Source organism: Equus quagga, chromosome 2 (genome assembly GCF_021613505.1).
Source record: "Equus quagga isolate Etosha38 chromosome 2, UCLA_HA_Equagga_1.0, whole genome shotgun sequence".
Classification (NCBI taxonomy): domain Eukaryota; kingdom Metazoa; phylum Chordata; class Mammalia; order Perissodactyla; family Equidae; genus Equus; species Equus quagga.
In genome coordinates this window covers 84,652,794-84,672,558 of record NC_060268.1, presented here as the reverse complement: position 1 = coordinate 84,672,558, position 19,765 = coordinate 84,652,794, and the positions used below count along the sequence as shown (strand labels likewise).

Here is a 19,765-nt window from a genome sequence, read left to right as displayed (position 1 = left end):
TTTTCTTAAGCTACTACCAAGAGTGGAAAAGTCCTGTAAAAATGTGCAAAAGGACAAAGGTATAATGACAAGGAATACTCATGTGAACCCTAATGTAAACTATGGACTTTGGGCGACAATGGCGTGCCAAGGTAGGTTCATCAATTGTGACAAATGCACCAGTCTGGTGGGGTTTTTAATAATGAGGGAGGCTGTGCATGTGTGGGGGGACTAAGGAGCAGATGGAAAAATCTCTGTACCTTCCCCTCAAATTGGCTGTGAACCTAAAACCGCTCTAAGAAAATAAAATCTTTTTAAAAATGTGCAAAAGTGAATTAAGATTATATTTAAATTAACAGAATGCGCAGGTTTGGTGTGTATAGATCCACAATGCCTTGTGTGCAATTTCTTGATCTAAGAGTCTCCAGGAAATCAACATTTATCTATCTTTTTGGGGGGCGGGGAGCAGACCTGTATGGCAGCCAACCTGAACTGACTTGAACTCATATGTAACAAAATGTGACACCAATGATGTAGGGTATGTATAGTCTTTGTTTATCACACTTATCGTGAGTGTTCCTATGTGTTGTTGCAGACATATTAATGTATGCGACCCCAGATCCCACTGGTGTTGGTAGATAATATATGGACACATGTGCAACGTCACCTTCCAAAATACTAACAGTTCTGAGTGATAAAACACGTTTTACCCCAAGAATTTTGGACACAGGATTGTGGACCAAATATATTGGAAGATAGGAAGTAAGAAAGGAAGAAACAATTAGAAAAATAAACAGTCGAGTTCTATTTTATCTCTTCCCTGATTTCTTGGGAGATTCTAGTTCCAGACTTCCATGAAGATCCCCATTATCATTTTTTGTTGAAGTTTACTGTCAGTAGTAAAGTGCAAAATCTTAGTAACATAATTGTGATTTCTACTCAGATATATCTTAAAGGTTTTTATATAAAACCTATAGCCTACATTTTGTTTCTGTATCCAGAAACATGCCTCTCTTCCCTCTATACCACTGATGACTATGACAGCACGATTCAAAGCTTTAGAATAATAGGACAACAAATATGTTTGAAAACCAAGTGTACATTCAGTTTTAGCAAACTTAGATCCCAGAAAATAGCCTGACTAATTATATCTTCTAGGTTTCAATTTTAAACATTACATTTATGCTCTATGCATTTACCTCAACATGTTAAGATCTCATTAAAATAAAGAAGCAAGGCATTTAATTGTTCTTTTTGAAGGTTTCCAAGCAATACTGCCAGCCAGCAGATGGAGGTCCCAGAAACTTACTTATACCTGTAACTCTCAAATAGTGTCCTAGATATACAGGCATTCAAACATAAAGTGTGGCAAGCTATACTCATTTAATTTTTAGAAATATTTTCTCTTCTCTCCTTTTGGTTGCTTAGTCTCAATCTTCAGTTTAAATATCTCCTGTATTCTCTTTGCCCACCTTTGCATTCTTCTACACACATGTACACACGTGCCTCATACACAAGGAATAAAGCTTGAGGGGTGAGACAGATGTCTCCATTCTCCAATGCTCACCCAATGCAAGACGAAGGGTATTTTAATTGAAAAACATACTGGAAAAGTATACAATATTTTTAAAGATATTAGATTTTTTTTACCAGATAATCTAGATGTTTAAAGAAATTCATTTTTTATTTACTTAATCGTACTGAATATTATGGTTAATAATTTCTTTTTTGAATGTAAAAATCACAGCAGTATGAGCAAATGTACTGAAAGATGCAGTGGTACGTTTTATGGCCATTAGTGATTAGCCTTCAGTCATTATTTCTGTGTGTCCTGGTTTTTGACATAGACCCAAAGTGTGTGTATGGTGAGAACATCAAGCAGAAACAGAACATAGGCAAGTTCCAGACCATTCTAAATCTCAGTGTCCTTTTCTGTAATGTGGCAGTCACAATAGCTACCTCATAGAATTGATGGGAAGACTGTAGGAATTTAGGCAAAGTTCCTGGAGATCTCCATCCATGGTAGCCTCTGCACAATAGCAATTGCAAGATTAGCAGAGGCCAATATTTTTGACAACCAGTTAATCTCATCAAATCTTGCCATGCTAATTTTCTCTACAAATATCATGGCTTATATGTCAGTTCTTTCAGAGGGCCTAAATCAGGTGTGAGTGAGACAGTTTTGGATAAAGTATTGTTGGAGGCTTTGAGATGTTTTGGTGTAAGCAAACTGCTTTCATCATAAAATGCTTAATTGTCTAATTCTGTGTGAAAAAGTAAGAAATGTGAGGTTAAGGATAAATTTGGAGATTATAAGGAAAGAAGGAAGGAAGGAAGGAGAAAGGGAAGGAAGGAAAACCAAGGAAAGACATTTCAGTCTGCAGGAGCCCCCATTAAAATGTTGAATGCTTGAGAATTGAAAGAAGAGACGTCGGGCGCAGATTCCGAGATTCTAAAGCTGCAATCCAATTACATAAAAGCATAAATTTAAGTCTAAATCACTTGGGAGAAAATATTTAAATATCCCATATTTTTGTTTAGAGCTGACATCTATAAAAATCTGTTATGTTACACCGATCCATATTATAGAGATTATATATACAAACATTTTATTACTTATGCATAAAACATGATTTGTTGGGGGATATAAACTATAGCTTTCTCAGGTATCACTGCTACTTGATTGTTCTGAGTATTGGCTTTCCGACAGGGTTTGGAATGAAGCCATTTTTATTAATTTAGTTATTTTTGCTGATATAAAAGGCCGTCTATCACGTTAATGATGTATCGGTCTGCGGTCCCACCGAACAATAATTACAGAATGTTCCTAATAGTAAATCATTTGTCACAATCACAGCTCAGTACAACAACCTTTTGTTGAGCAGTGGAAGACATTATCTGAATAGCAATATACCTTTATGGGAACCCCTTAGCTGGGCCTGCACCCAACAGCCCAGCAAAACCCAGAAAGTATCAAGTCTGAAATGTCCTTCCCCAAATCTCATCTCGGAGATGTTCACTGTGGCCTGCTGAATTTTCGGCGGTATTAGCCTATCAGATTAGATGGAACCAAAACATTCTGAGGAGAGAATAGACTAGATTTCGCAAGAACCTAAAAAATAAAACCCTCCTCTGAAAAGCGGGCCAAACAAAATGATCAGAAAAAGAAAAATGTTAAAGGTTTTACTAAATCTTCTTTATTTTCAGTAAGAACTAGACAAAGAAAGCATACAATACCAAAAAAGAAAAATTGGGATTAACAGAAATGCATCAATATCTAAATTAAGTGAAAATTGCATCATCAGAATAATGAGGAGGCTCTCCTTTGTAAAGATTCACACTTGATTCAGCTTTCTTGAGCAATATTGGTAAATAATAAAAGCAAACATTCTTGAATGTTTCTATGTGTAGGAACTCTTTTTTTTGTTGTGTTCTTTCTTTTTTTTAGTAGACTTTATTTTTTGAAGTTGCTAGCAAAATTGAGGGGAAGGTACAGAGATTTCCCACATACCTCCTGCCCCCACACATTCACAATCTCCCCCATTATCAACATCCCCCACCAGAGTGGTACATTTTTTACAACTGATGAAGCTACACTGACACATCATTATCACCCAAAGTGCATAGTTTACCTCAGGAACTCTTTTAAGCACTTAATATGCATTAAGTCCTTTCATAGTTTCAAAAACTTTGATATTAGCTCCATTTTAGAAATGAGGAAACTGAGGCACAAAAGAGTTAAGTCAGAGAGCTGGAAGAAAAATGGGTGAGTCCTGCAATTGGGCCAATTTCAAACCCTAATCCCATTGATCAACCACTGTTCATTATCGAGGTACCTCAGTGAAATAAATCACATCATTTGTTGAGCACCCATATGTTTATTGATTTTTGCCAAGGTGCTGTCACCCAGCCTCCTCCCGCAATAGTATCCCCATTTCATAGACAAGGTAACCAAACCTCAGAAGAGGGAAAGCCAAGATTTCAATAACGGTCCTTTGAGATGAAGCCTGCATGCACTATGTCATACTGCTTCTGTGCCCATATTTTGAAGGAATAACTGCCCTGGAGCTGCTAATGAATAATTGAGTGTTGTGTAGCTTTGCTTGAGTGACTGTGGTTTATATAACATTGATATCCAAACTTGAGATCCATGGACTTTGTTTAAAAACAAAACCAAAAAAACCCTTCTCTTTAAAGGAAGATTTCTATTCTTCGCTTTTCTAAATATGTGGGTTCTTGGTTAGAAATTTTATTGAGAATGGAATAGAATGAGTGTATATATAGGAAAAAGTTCAAAAATACTTTCTCATTAAGCCCAGTGATTTGAAAATATCCTCACGATCAATTAAAATGAAGAGGGCAGAGGGAGCCACGAGCTGTCAAATGCTTCTAAAAGACCAGGTAGCAGAATAAAGACGTTTTCTTAAGCATCAACAATGAAAATTATTCTAGAAGTTTATGCAGAAGAAAATGGTGAGGGGTGCAAAGCCCAAGCTTTCCAGTTTTCTTTGGGTTTTAAAAAGCCACAGATGAAGCTGTTTGATGGCCCAAAAGTCAATTGTAAGCCTCAAATCATCATTAAATGGAATATCTTGTGTGTGCCTGCCCTCTCCCCTCAGGTGTTCACCACTTCTTTTAACATCTAGAATTCTGTGAAATGTATCTGAGGACTCCAACAGGCATGTCATGCTTGCATTTCTAGTTTCAAATGCAAAATAGTGATTAAATAGTATAGCAAAATGCATATTCCTATATATTGTTGACAGCCACTGATAACAACGAGGAAGTCCTTAGCCAAACTTGAAATCAGGTGTCAGGGGACACCAGAGGACCAGAAAGTTGGATTTTGCCAAGACTTTGCATCCTCCTTTCCTCACGTTCTCCAGATAGCCTGCATGCAGAACTTAGGGTTGCTTCTGGAAGGAACCGGGTTCAAACACACAGGCATCCTTGACATGGCACTGCTTTTCCAAATGGGAGAAAGTCCCGTTAAAAAAAAAAAAATCAAATGGCTTCCTCTTGCCCCAACCCCACTGTCCCCTACCCCTATGTTCTGTCCAGAAGAAAAATCCCTCAGCCGCAATGGTTGTTTTTATTAAATTCTCCTCAATAAAAAGCTCAGGCAGGATTTATTAGGTACTCAGGGCGGACGTTTAGTATTTCGCCAGTTATTAAGTGAAAATCAATAGAAAGCAAAGAAAATGGAAGTCACTGCACTGTTAGCGCACCGTTGTCGCCCAGATATTATGTCGGCTGTCTCGTAGATTCATGACAGACGAAAGAGGCCGGGAGAGAACTTTCTGCTTACATAGCACGAGCCAAAGTGGGGTTATTCATTAGAGCAGGCAGCCGGCCAGATGGATTTCCAGTTCAGTTTTACCATTTATCTTTAAAACGCCTGTATCGAGTGAGAAAGAACACTGATATTATGTGATATCAATGGCAGGTTTATGTATCTAAATCAGGATTTATTGTTATTTTGTTCCAAAGACCTTTTTTTCTCCAGAAATACCATTTCACTGGAAGAAAATAATAGCTAAAACCTTGTCAAAGATAACCTTTCATGCTGTCCGTGCAGCACTAGCTGTAAAACAAATAGAACTCAGTATATAAATAGTTTTAACCACATCCTTACAATTCATTTCTTCTGAATCCGTTTACCCCATTTCAATATTTTTTTTTTTAACGTCGTAAACATGATTTTTGGTCATTTGATGTTTTCTTTGCCAGTAGTTTAACTCCAAATAATGTCAGCAATTGTTTTAATTGCTTTTAAAGGGTTTAGCTGTTTTACGTCCTTCCGGGGAATGCTACATTTTTCAAAAAGCATTCTTTCGAAAGGCTGTTGTTCTTTTCTTCCTCCGCCTTAGAATGAGCTTGGGGTCAAAAGCAGCCATCACCTTTATTTCAACAACTTCGGGGGTCTTCAAAAGCAAACACCTGTTTTCCTTTCACTTGAATTGACTTTTTCCAGAGATTCCGGTTTTTCCATTCTGTCTCATCTAAAGGACGGATTACAGCCGACCGGATCAGATGGGACCTACAGTCAGTCCTGCTAAGTAACTAAGATGGCCAAAGACCAGGATGAACAACTGTGCGCTCTTTATAAATAGCTCTTCAGAAAGAATACAATCCATATATTTGTAAAATGTCATTAGCAACACTTTATGATTAGGAGAAAAATCTGAGTTTGGATTGAAGCTGTTGCTAATAAGAAATTGTGAACATATTTTTAAGCTGCTGTATTTTTACTCTTTTTTTCCTTTATGTTTAGGAAAAGAGACTGTAACTTTAGCTTTATGTGGCCCAATATTAAACAGCAGCCAGATACACATGGTTATTTAAGGATTGAAATTCACTAAGTGACACCAACTTAGAAAAATTCTATAAACAGCAAGTGAAGCTTTTTGGTCCCATGGAACAAAGTGATACATTCTAGAGTAAGAAAATAGAAGTATAAAAAGGATTACAAAATATTTGTTCCTTGATATCCTTCTTTATTGAACTAAGTAAATTTGTCAAATTGAAGGGCTCAGTTTTACTGGAAATCTCTTCTTGTATATTCCTATTTAGACATGGACACAAGTTTTTCTCTTTTTAAATGTGTTGACACTCCAAACTGCTTTTGGCACATAAATGCTACCCTCAAAAACACAGGAGAATCTTTCCACTTTCCTTGTTTCTTTAGAAATGTGATTCTAAACTTCTTGTGTATGTATAAACTTCTGTGTATACGTATTTATGTGTCTGTGCCTGGACCTCTTGATGGGGAGGCGATAAACAGCATGGGTTTAAGAAATGGGCTCTGAAACTGGATTGCATAAGCTCAAATCCCAGGTCTGTCATTCGCTGGCTATATGATTTGGATAAGTAATTAGTCCTGTGCCTCAATTTCCTTATCTGCATAATAAGGATAATAATCTTAGAGGTTTCTTACCAGGAACAAATGAGTCAATGTACATAAAGGTCACAGAATATTGCTTGCCTGATATTGAATCCCCTGAATGTACAAAATCCAGAACGTAAAGTTTCCTATTTTGGCATGTTAGTTTTTTTAACAAAATGGAATATAGTCTCATTGGGGATTCGATTAATCCTCTATTTTCGTATGTGCCTGTGTATTTGGACACTGCAGAAAGACATAAAATCTTGTTTTAGTTATACTGAGATTCTCACTTAACTAAAATTTTGTATTATATATGTTTACTTTAAAAAAAATCTCTTTTTTGTGATAACATTCAATCTGAAATAATAACAATTATAACGATAATAACAGTCTATGAGGATAACCTCAGTGTTGATTTATTAATAGCTATAGTAGTACAGTAGTAAGGAGGCTTAATGTCTGAGTGGGGACCTATTTATAGACACCATCTTAATTTGTTGAAAACAATGTCTAGTTATTTCATTATCTAACAATTAACATCAGTAACACATGCCGCTATAGAAAGAAACGATACTGCTAATTAATATGACTTGGGTGTTCAGAAAACTAAAACATTAAAGCTAAGAAAAATCAAAGTCGATGACACAGATTCCTTGCCCGTATGCATCATGTCACTTGAATTCTTGCCAAGACTGCCTCACTCGGACTTTACAGTGTGAAGCCACTGGCCTCTCACCTTCCTTCGCTGCTCTGCACATCAGCTTTCTTAACCGTAGAGCGTGTAGTATACCTTCTTTATTCACACTCCAGTTGAGAGCTGAAGGGAGAGAGTGGAAATCACTGATTAAAAGAAAACAATGTTATATAGTCAGGCTGGCGGGAAAACTGCTACAATTTTAAAACGCAGTGATGTTATGGAAGAGTACCTACTGTCTACCTTAATGCTTGAGACGCGACATTTTTTCAGCAAAATTGTGTGAGCGCTAACAACAGGTAGAATCAGAGCCTAAGCATTGGCGTCTGGATGCCTGGCCTTGCAGCCACTCTTCCTCTTAAATCTGCAAGACCTGAGTTAGTGGGTTACGTCTCTGTGCCTCAGGCCCTTCATTTGTAGTATTGAGATAACAAACAGTAGCCACTTATGGACTCACAGAGATAAATAGTACTTACTTACGTATTAAGTGAGATCATACATATAAAGTGCATAGAATGGGGCCCAGTAAACGCTCAATGAATGTTTTTGCTATGATTTACTCTCTATGGGCACAGTATGATGCTGATCGATACTGTAGATGAATTTCTGACCTCCCTGAGCTCATGGTTGATCAGGAAATTCAGAGAAGCACAAAGGCAACTTTCATATTAAAGAGGACAATCAAACTCTTCTTTAAGGCCTGGGGTGGGGTTAGGAAAGACTTCCTGTGGAAGTGATGTCTAAGCTGAAAGGTTAACGAAGTCAGAAGGTGGTGATCTTCTGATCATGGTAGACCTATGGTGTCCAAGAGAACTCTCTTGCAGTGATGGACCTCTGTAGCTGTGCTGTCCAATATGATGGCCACTAGCCACATACAACAAGTGAGTGCTTGAAATATGGCTAACGCACAGGAGAAACTAAATTTTTGGTGTTATTTGCTTTTATTTTTTATTTAGGTTTAAATAGCCACGTGAGCCCAGTGGCTAATATGTTGGGCAGCAGAGCACTAGACAGAGAGAAAAACACATGTGAGGATCCAGAGGTGAGGGGGTTCTTAAATATTGAAGACCTGATATTTTGAAGAGCAGATTTATGAAGGATGAGACTTTGGAAATTAGCAGAGGCAATGCATGGCTTACTAAAATGTTCAGGCTTTTCCTGAGGGCAGTGAAAGCTGTTGAACAATAGTAAGAAGGGTGAAATGATGGGATTTGCACGTTACTAAAATCACTCCAGCTGTAGCATAATAATAGCTTGAATTATCAGCGCTTTATTATTTAGAAACTTTTCCAATAACCTGACCTCATTTAATCTTGCAATCAACTATATAAGGTATATTTCTATCTTCTTTTATATATCTTTACTTACTTTATCTTCACCTCAGCAACCTATGTGCGTACACTACACCCTCACAGAAGACAAACTTGATAAAAGTACGACATTCACATGATATTTGTGCACAGATTCACGTGTGAGAACCTTCCATAAATCAGTTTGGAAAACAGCAGCAGGTTACTTCCAAAGAAATGTTTGAGAATCTTTTTCCCAAATGTGACCTGCCTTTGGAGGTCCAAATCCATCTGGCCGTGGTCCCATGGGCCACCCACCACTCCCAGCACATTAGTTATCTCCTCTTGCCATTGGTGGTGATGGCGCTGAGCTTCCTCCTGCACACAGGGGGAGTGATGAGGGATGAGCCTGCTCACCCTGCTTCACAAGTACTTCCTTTCACTCACACATCCATATGCATCCTCTCCTCCCAGATGAGCTGAAACGAGAACTGGGCTCGACAAGCAAGGATATCCACAGCAATATGCTGACAGTCCGCGCTTGCTGACCTGACTCGCCATGTCAGGTCTGAGAAGATAAAAGATGGCATCTTTCCAAGTGGAAATGAGGAATGAGCACAGCCACTCCACACTGGAGCCAGCTCCTCTTTCTGTGACACACACGCAACTCTCACTCGGCAATTCCCTCAGTAAGAACATTTCAAAAAAACACCAACATCTAATTTGATTAGATCAAGTCATTTTCTTTTTTAAAGAAGGATTATTAATAAAATCACACTTCCTTAAAAAAAAAAGACAGGGAATGTAAATGCTGCGCTAATTTAATTACACACTGGCTCTGTAAGACACTAATGTAAATATTCTGGTGAGTAGGCCTAAGACACTTGAAGCAATTACTTAAGGACTCCCTTTCAAAGAATCTCTCCCTTTTTTATTAAATGCCTTTTAACATTAGCACTTTCTTCCTGACAAATTAAATGAAATTTCATTACTCTCCCTGACTTAATGGCATGAGGCTCCCGCTGAGGTGTGAGTTAACCCTCCCCGGACAGCTGACAAGGGCTCCTCGTTCAGTCAAAATGCCAGTGTCCTGTCGCACAAGAGAAAGGAGGCCTCGAAGAATCCTTTGTGTGTTTACCAGAGCGTCCAGATTCCTTCATTTTGTTGATGTTATTTCAGGTGCGATCCTTACAAAAACCTAAGAAACCAGTAGTATGGTTGTTTTCCAGTGTTCTCAAGTTCATAGCAAGAAAAAAAAAAAGTGTCATCCACCAAGACCCTAATAATGGCCAAAACGAGGACAATAACAAAATAACAATAGCAAACAGTTATATAGTATTTATTAAATATCTTCTAAGCAATTTACCTCTTTTAACTCATTTAAGCCCTCACAAAATTACTCTATGGGAAATACTATTATATTCCCACTCTGAGATGAGAAAATTAAAATGCGGAGTAGTTAAGCAATTTACCCAGGGTCACACAGCTGATAAGCAGCAGAGCTGCGATGCAACTCACTCAGCCAGCCATTATCACACACTTTTATATACACAGTTACTGAATCCTCAAGCCAGAATAGACACAGAATTATTTCCAGATCGCTTTTTGCTTTTGTGCAAACTGAGACTCAGAGATATTATGAAAAAAGTCCAAGATCCTGCAGCTCGTCTGGATCCATGATGTCTTCTCAGGCAGGTCTTTGAAAAAATTGAGTTTCAGAACTAAGTCCCAAAAGGTGGTCCCTGAAAAATTTTATTTCTAGACCTGCATATTAAACCTATTAAGGAAAAAAAAATAATATAGTAATTTAATTCTGAAAGACAAAAAAAGAAACAAATTACTTATAAGGTTGAATTTATTTTTGATATCTTAGGAATCACGTTAGAAAATTACAGAATAACCACTCAGGAACTGTGGAGCTGAGGTCCTTGTCCTAAAGGTCTCAATATGAACTAAGGATAAATTTTTGTTCATTTCTGTGGAAACAATCAAGAAAGGCTTTTCAGAACTAACCGTGCCGAAGTGGCTCTGTTTTGAGAGAGAAATTGTGGTCAAGGCTACGCCAGAGGGAGAATCCTGAGATCAGCTTGATGCTGATAAGAATGATTAGGGATGGGCTCCTTAATGGGTGTCTCCCGCATTTTTTATTTTGCTCTGTTTTTCAGAAGAAATGGTCATATTTTCTGCCCACCAAGTTTTGCCTCTAATCTTTTTGAAGACTACTTGTTTTTTCTTTTTTAGACCTAACTTTTGCTTCTCAGCTTTATTTTGGGTTTCAGCATATTCTATCTTCCATAGTGTCAACACATTCTGAGGTCTGACTGCACAGATTCATGAGGAGAGAACATTCTATCTGGTCAACTTTGAATTGTAAGAGACTTGGCCAATTTTTAATGAGAACGCATTATGATTTGGTTTCCTTTCTCTATTTGACTCCCTGATATTTCTCTTTGGCTGAAACTGCTTTCTCTAAGCACAATCCTTTTTCCTGTCCATGTCACCAGTAGCTCGAACTTGCCGATGTCATGTTCCATCTTACCAAAAGGGTGTCCTTTCTAAGACCCCAGGCCATGTGGAAGAAAAATAATCAGCTCAAAGTTCAGAAGACAAATGTTGCAGGGGGATTTTTTCCTCCTCTTGGTTGTTCTTAAACATATGTCGTTCGAAGGATCAGTATGTCAGTGTTTTGAAAGAAGCAAAGACTTGAATTTATTTTGGTGCCGCTATCAGATTTTGAGGAGCTGGATCATTTGTTTTCCTCTTGTGAGGTCCAGGTAAAAGTTCATTCCCTCCATGGCCGGGTGCTTCTGACAAACAAAAATCAAGGACCCAAAATAAGTATTTTATCTAAAAAATGTGAACTATCCCAAAACAAACATGAAAAGGCACAGCTGCCAAATTCCACAAGTAAAAAGAGTTGGAGGTTGAGACAGCTCAGAAACTCACTGGGGAGTAATGGGTAAAGTTTGGCCAGCTGCCCTCAAGGCCTTGAGGGACACTCAATCCAATTGCCGTGTCTTAGCGAATGTGAATTTCAAGGTTACACCTGGGTGTTCAAGGGCAGGGCCAAGTGTAATCGGCACTTAGATCATAGATTAATCTTATTTGCCATCTATTAGGTTTGATTCTTCTTCCCTCTCTCCCTCCCTAAAGCCAGGATTATTGTGATAGTTTAAGATAATGGATTCTAACGGAAGAAAGGTCACGCAGGCATGGAGATTTGGAACCTTAAGATAATATGATTAATCTAAAAGCTTCTTTCTCAAAGGAGGGGGGGCACACTCTTCATATGTCTAATTGAGAGAGGAGAGCTGAAAGACTGAGAAAGAGCTACAGAAAAGGGAGCACAGAGGAACCGAGTCCTTGTCAACAACTGCAATTAATTATCATTGTCAGGATGATCTTTCATTAGTTTTCACACTAATAAGATAGAATTGCCTCATGCTTGAAGCTGATAAAACCTTATTGGCAATGTTGATAAGACGATGTCAGTATGGAGAGCCATTCACGGACATCTTCATTTTATTTTATTTTTCTAATTTTCTGAAACTAAATGACTCGATGGATATTGCTAAAAGTAACACAATCTCAGTGGTTGGGACCATGGTAGGCAGGAAAAGTCCTTAACCCAGTGGTCAGCTAATGTAAGCAGTAGGTAAATGTTAACTGTTATAAATGCTACAAACACATGAGTACACGTGATTTTAAGGTGTTTAATCCTATCCCTTTTAGATATTTCAAGATACCCTAACCAACATGGAGAGGTCCATAGAAAGAAAGTAAGAATGGTATTTATTTATTAATCATGATGACTCAAGAAAAGAAACTATTAGTCTTGATCCATCTGCAAGAAAATTGGAACTCAAATGTGGATTTTTCTACTCTTATTTTTTCCCATTCTTCTAGGACAGAAACTGTTTTGTTTTAGTCTTTATTTATTGTAACCTCCAAATAGTTTCATCATTGTGGCTCACTGTTATTTCTGGGTTATTTAAAATGTGTAGAAACATTTACATATTCCTTTGCTTTATATATATAATTTGCTTGATATTCACGTATATATAATTTTTGACATATACATATATATCATAAAACCACTTCTACTAAATTCAACTTACCCTGTTTTCCTCACTTCTTTTAACTAAGTAAAAAATGTGCTGTTAGATTGTTTAAGGCAAATAACAGAGGAGAAGGATAGCCCTCTAGCGGGGCTGACTCCCTCCCATAGGTTCAGATTTGTAGCCCTAGGGAGAGTAATAAGAGATTTTAATTTGTAATTTCATAAACAGTGTCTTCCTTTTACCAAATGGAGCTTCCTTGATTCATTCAGAAGGAAAAAAAGCAGGCAATGTGGTGTTTCTTTAACCAAGATGACAGACGGAATAGGAGAGGAAACCATTCGTGGACATAAGGGACCCAAAGCAAGGAAGGCGTGCACAGTGGCACTGCAATTAGGATGTGAGATATGGCCGCTTAATACAACCTGTGAGATAATAATATACGTCCATCATCATTCGTTGGGATTCTCAAGACTCTGAAGAGTATTAAAGCTGTATGAAATAATTACTTGATACGTAACATGTAGCCTAGCATCAAAACCAGATGCAACATGAGTGGAAGTGTTTGTGTTCAAATCAGACTAACAGACAATCATTTCAAGATGAAGTAGAGAGAAGCTAGAATAAATTGATGTCGAACATATGGAAAAATAAAACAGATCCCTCTGGGTGAAATTTCCTTTTACTGAAATTTTGAAACTTCTCACTAAATACTGCTGTAATTCATTGACTTCCCAACTTAAAAACATAGCAGTCACTAATTCATTCTGTAGCTCCGGGAGAGAAAAAGCTATTTGTAATTTCTGGAACAAAAAATCACTTTCCCGTTCTCTAAAACAAAAGTTGATTTTTTCTAAAAATCTACTTTTAAAAATGTGTAAAACAGATCATTTGAGAGTATGAAAAGATGGAATATGTGGATTCAAATACTGACTCAGAGAAATTAGTCAATTCTCAACCATTTGTTAAGAGTAGTTGAGACTGAAATGTTCCAAATTAACTTGCAATATCAGTTCTTAAATGTTTTGTTCAATTTCAGGTTTAATAATTGGAAAGAGAAATAAATAATGTGTGCCCTATCCTATTTCTCTTTTCAGAGTGACCATCACAAACACACCAAAGCAAAAATGAAACCAATACCGCCTTTGCCCACTCAGTTTATTCTGAGCTGGAGTATTCCAGGAAAACTAGCTGGACCCCTGTCCTTAATAATCCTTCCTACCCTAATCTCATTCCCACTTTCTGATCTTCTGTATCCTCAGAAAGAGGTGTTGGCATTCGGCAAGCCCCATACATCAAAGCTTTGCCTAATATATGATGTGTTTATTCTTCCCAGGCCACAGGCCAGCTCACTCTCAAATGACTGACAACAAGTCTAAAATGAAGTGGGCCTGAGGTGGGCTCTAATAGTTATGGGAAGCTTCTCTAGTCAAACATAAAGCAAATTAATGTGAGCCCCTCCTGCACCTTCAGCCTGGAAATGTCATAAAGTAATAAGCGGGGAGACCCTCGCAGTGTGGAGGGCTGGATTTCAATAGATTTACATATTAAAGGTACAGGACGCATTTCACATGCTTTAACATCAAACGTAGAAGTTTCTAAATCCTAAGTTCTATATTTTAAAAGTCAGGCCTTACTGTAGGCTGAAGGTACAGATGAGTAATGACACAAATGCAATTATGCATCCATCTCATTCACTATAATGTAGTTTTAAAGAATGAAATAAAGCGAAGACTTAGGAATAATTTGTATGGTTATGCGTTACCAGCATTTATATGGTGTCAGAAGGTGTGTATGTGTGTATGTATGTCTTAAGAAAGTGGTGTAGAAAAACAGAAAAACAAAGAAGAGAATACAGAAAGGTACAGCGTGAATTGACAATACGTTTTTAGATTTTTATATAATTCTAATTTTACCTCACTCCACCAGTGCTGGGGAGAGTGCTCCCCTCCCCACCAAATGTGATGGACTCAATGATTGATATGGTTTAGGAGACTTACAAAAACAAACTTGTAATTTTTATTAATCTTTGAACCTCTAATATCCTCAATGTAGCACAAAGCCGTCTATTCTGTGATGAGATGGCTACAGAACGAATACAACTTCTTATCCCTGATTCTCAGCTTTCTCTGGTAAATTCCCTTGTTCCCCGGTTATGTTTGGTCTGGCTTTCCTATCATGTCCGCAATCAGACCAACCAGGTGAGTTAGCAGTATGCAAAGCGAACCCAAGACATACATACACATACACACATGCATTCTTTCTTTCTCTTTCATACACACGCAGACACACGCACACAATTTTTGATTATTTCTTCTGGAAGCAATAAAAACATACCTGAGCACTGCGCTTAAAATTGGTAATTCAAAGGAGCACACAACCAAATTTTTCTGTTCTTTTGTTTTTCAGTTGCGACTAGGATGTCCTAGAAGAATTATTTATGTCAAATGTTTCGAGTCAGTTTGCAAATAAATTGCAATGTAAGGTTTCTTCTGAATGAAAATAAGGCCATTTATCTCTCATTGAAGAAACCGAGAAGGGTTTTCAAACCCTGATCATTTTAAGGAAGAAAAGAAAGAGCTGTGGAACATATATTCTTTTAAAAAGTTTTAAACACTTAGTAATTTATCCCCGGAAGCTTTCATTATTTGGGATTTTTTTCCCTTTTTCTTTCTTTATTTCTACTTTTTTTTCCCAATTCCCTCAGAGCTTAGGCTTAATACGAAGCAAAAGGAAGTAAAATGCAGTTTCTAAGAAAACCTTTCAAAACTCAAAGCCAAACAGTTGCATCAAAGTATGAAAACAAAACAAAACTGCACCTGGCATAGAATATACTTTAATAAAGGATTACTCCTATTTTCTTAATTTTTCTTCTTTTTTAGATGATTAGCTTTACTTAAAAGCTTATGAGATTATTGTTTATGAAATTCAAAGAAAACCTCTCTCTCATTTCTGACATTTTTAGAAACTGAAAGATTTTACTATCATTTGTGTGTGTTCATTGTGTATGTGTGTTTGGTCAAGCGATAATTTTGATCCCCGGAACCCAGTATATTCGTTCTTTTGTAGGACGATACGTCGACATCCTGTTAATTACACATTTAAACGAGTGTTTTCTATAAAATAGTTTCTCATTTTCTTTATAGAAAATAAAATAAAAATAGAAAACAGTTCCTTCCATATGCCACAATAAGTAAACTCTGCTGTTGTCACTTGGCTTACGATTTTTGTGTTTTCATTAATTTTATTAATTTTGTATTTCTTTGAGAAAGCATTTCTGCTGTTATATTTAATAAGAACTTTCCCTGTGAAAAGAACGTTTATTTAAGATCTTAATAAAAACTTGGCCTGACAAAGGGAACATGTGTTAAATATTTATGACTTTAAAACAAAACTCATCTTGTCTTGTTTGTGAGTCATCTTAAAAATTTAGAACACCAAGAGGGTTAAACAAAAGAAAATCTTTTCAATACACCAAATTGTTTAACAAAGCATTCCTGAAGTGTCACTGCAATAATATTTAATGGCATGCATGGTCGTTCTAAGGTGCTGTGCTGTATACATCTAGTTTCAAAATGTCCTAATTAGATGAAATCCTAGAATTGATATTTGAAAAGAAACTCGTAAGACTTTGCCTATTAATAGAAATAAAAGCCTGGAGCTGAACACTAAGGAACCTTAAAAGTCAAAAGATCCTTCTACCTTCAAGCCCCACGAGGAGAAAAATGATCAGAATCCAAGATGACCTTTTGAAAAGGAGAAAAGACACACGTACGTTACAGAACATCTTATTTTTAATGCATTTTATACTGAAGTATATCCGAAAAATGTAATGAGAAAATATAGATGAGTTGGCGTGCCTTATGTAGGGGATTGTCATGAGGTTTTTTGAGAGAGAAATTATATCTCCCATTATTTCTGTGGACACACAAATAGAAAATTAGCTTTTAATAAAGAGATACAACATTTTAAGTGTATATCTACTTTTAATCAGTCACTCTTTGCAAGTTAAAGCTTTATTACTTCTGAGTTCTTGACAGGTGCTTGAAGAAAGGTCACATAATAAACTGTGCTTATTTCTCATTGCAGAAAAACAATAAGTCATCTCTGCATCCATTATTTACCAAATTGTCTTCATTTTTCTTCACCTGCTGGGTTTTCAGCAATAAAGATAAATAATGTTATAAAACTAGCCTACATATTTTCACAATTATCCAGAATTTGACAGTGAGCTAGTCTTTTGGAGTTGAGGAGAGTAAAGGAATTAGGAAGAATTTGCTATCCAAGTCGTTTACTAGAAATATATTAAAGGCTATTTTTCACGGAAAGATACATCTGGAACCACAAATATACATATTGGAAAAAAACACTTTTAAATAGAAAGTGATGCAAAAAGTTTTCATTATACTATTTTCTTTCAGAGATTCTATTTTTATAGGTAAAGTACCTTCTTTTCCAACTCTTTCTCCCTCACTGCTCTATCATTAGCTTACCAGCCTGACTACAGTCCTCTTTAGATAGCAAAGAAATATTTTTAAATGTCTTAGCAAAGCAAATAAAGTATTTAAATGTGTTCCCTTACAATTGGAATAACAGTGGTTACGAGCCTGTGCTCAAGTGCTGGACTGCAAAGCTATGCCCTTATCCATGCATACACCGAATTGGTTATTTAACTTCTCTGTGCCTCAGTGGTCCTATCCAAGTAAAATGGTGGTAATGTGGTTTATAACAACGGGTGTCAAGTAGATTGCCCAAGGTCGCATAACAAGCAAGTTGAAGTTGGGATTTGAATGTAGACAATTTGGATTCAGCATCTGTGCTTTTAACCAAGATCTAGCATGCCCCATGTCCCTTCAACTATAGTAAAGAGCCTCGAAAAACAATCTTGTTCCACGCCCTGCCACAAAACATTATTCCATTTGGCTAGTGCAACCTAGCTCAGTCAGAGTATCTCATCACAAATCACACTGCACAGACCTCAAATTAAGAGCACATGCAAACTCAGGAGTGTGGAGCATCCATTGTCTGCCATGGTCAAGGAGACAATTTGTGGAGAAAGAGAACAAAGTGGTTGGCAGATCTGTAAACAGAGAGACCCACAAGGCCCAAAGAGAGAAAGGAACGGAAGTCTCCTGGGTCCCTGAGAGCCTTCCAGGCTTCTTTCTTCCATGATGTTTCTGAGTTTTCCTGAGTGTACTTCCTGGCCTTGGCCACTAGGAAAAGCTTGTGCCCTTGGGTGGTGTGTGTGTGTGTGTGTGTGTGTGTGTGTTGGGGAAGATCATGAGATTTAAGTTAGTTTCAATGAGTTTCTATTCTTCATATACATAAAATATCTTAAAGCATCTTGGTAATACTTTTCTATTCTGATTGAATTTCATTGTTTACTTTTTTCTTTGATGGTTTCACAATTCACGTGACATAAACTTAATAATTTCTAGCTTCTCCTTTCAAGTTCCTTATTCCCTGCCCCCAAACCTCCTTCTGCCCCCAATTCCTCTCTCACTCTCTGACCCTCCTTGGTGGGCTCCAGCATCTCTGGCTCTGCTCCACTACTTCTTTCACTGGCATTTCCTGCTCCCAGATTTGTTGGCAGTCTCCTACTCAGCTCAAAACTCAACAAACAAAATATTCTGTCCTCTGCAATGTCCTCCTGAAGAATTCAGGACGAATTAATAATTTTGCGGTTGCTCTTCCCACAGCACTTTATATTTGCTTTGTACTATCTTATCATTAGTGGTTAAAGTGTCTCCCTCCCAAGGGCAGAGACTGGGCAGTCTGTGTATTATTTATCTTTTTAACTCCATCACTTAGGATGGCGCCTGGGACATAATAGGTACTCAAAAAAACCAAAATGTGTTTCTGTATGACTGAACTCAGCAAACATCATGGGAAATTTACTTATGTATACGTAAGATTTTGTGAACTCTGGAAACAAAGTGCGTCTCCCTGAAGTAGTGTAAATAGATATTATAAGAACTCTATATAGCACATGGTACTTAGGATAATCAGCATATCTAGTGATTAATGAAAATGGAGGAATATGTTAAAAGGAAGTTTTTTAAAAAACAAAAGGCAAGCTAGTGTATTCTCTCCTTTTTCTTATAAAACTAGAATATTAATTAAAAATACACAGCTTAAAAAAGTAACTTTTTTGAACTAGACTTCCTTATTCAAATCAGAACATGGATTCATTCTTCATACTATTAAGAAATATGCTTATTTGGATGTGCACGTGTGTATTAAGGTTTTAAAATATGAAGTGTACATTATTTTCCTCAGTTCAGGTAAAAATGTTCTTAAAGACTTACTTTCCCTTATTTTATTATTATGAACACATTGGATTTGGCAATATATTAATATTTTATCACTGGATACACATCCTGGTAAGAAACTCTTTTTCCATTAGCACTTTCTCTATCAGACTATTCCTGGCCAGTGGGAATATCACAGAACATTCCAGACTAGCAGCCGGAAGATCTAGGCCTGACCCATCAGGTGACTCTGTGAAAAGTTATTTCACATCTTAGTTCTTCAGGCTGCAGTACGGCCTTCCTCTTAGCTCTTCTCTACTTAAGTCTGAAGGTTGTTTTGAAGATAAAATAGGATAATGTGCATGCTAGTGCTTCAAAAAGTATAAACCGCTATATAAATGTAAGATGTTATTGTAAAAAGCGGTTTAAAACTATAGCATAAAAAGACTTGTTATAAAAATAAAATAAAAGTGACTCTAGTCACTTATTTTTATTAGGTACTTTTGTCTCTTTGGAAAAATATAATTTACTAATTCAAGAGAGAGCTATTAATTTCTCAGTCCTTCACAGCCATTAAAGCAAGGATGATGACTTCAATTCAGTTTACA

The 19,765-nt window shown here is 37.0% G+C and overlaps 1 long non-coding RNA gene across 2 annotated transcripts in view; it reads right to left on the bottom strand.

Moving 5' to 3' along the window:
• Positions 1-5,073: 5,073 nt before the first annotated feature.
• Positions 5,074-19,765, bottom strand: part of LOC124233703 (uncharacterized) — an 83,731-nt gene continuing 69,039 nt past the window's right edge. Inside the window, exons 4-5 of one of the 2 annotated variants that reach the window (XR_006887127.1) lie at positions 7,602-7,682; positions 5,074-5,377 (exon numbers count right to left, since the gene is read on the bottom strand). This is a non-coding gene — a long non-coding RNA (uncharacterized LOC124233703). Of the gene's footprint in view, positions 5,378-7,601; positions 7,683-10,724; positions 11,656-19,765 lie in introns of those variants that run through there. The other variant, XR_006887125.1, reaches the window with a different exon arrangement.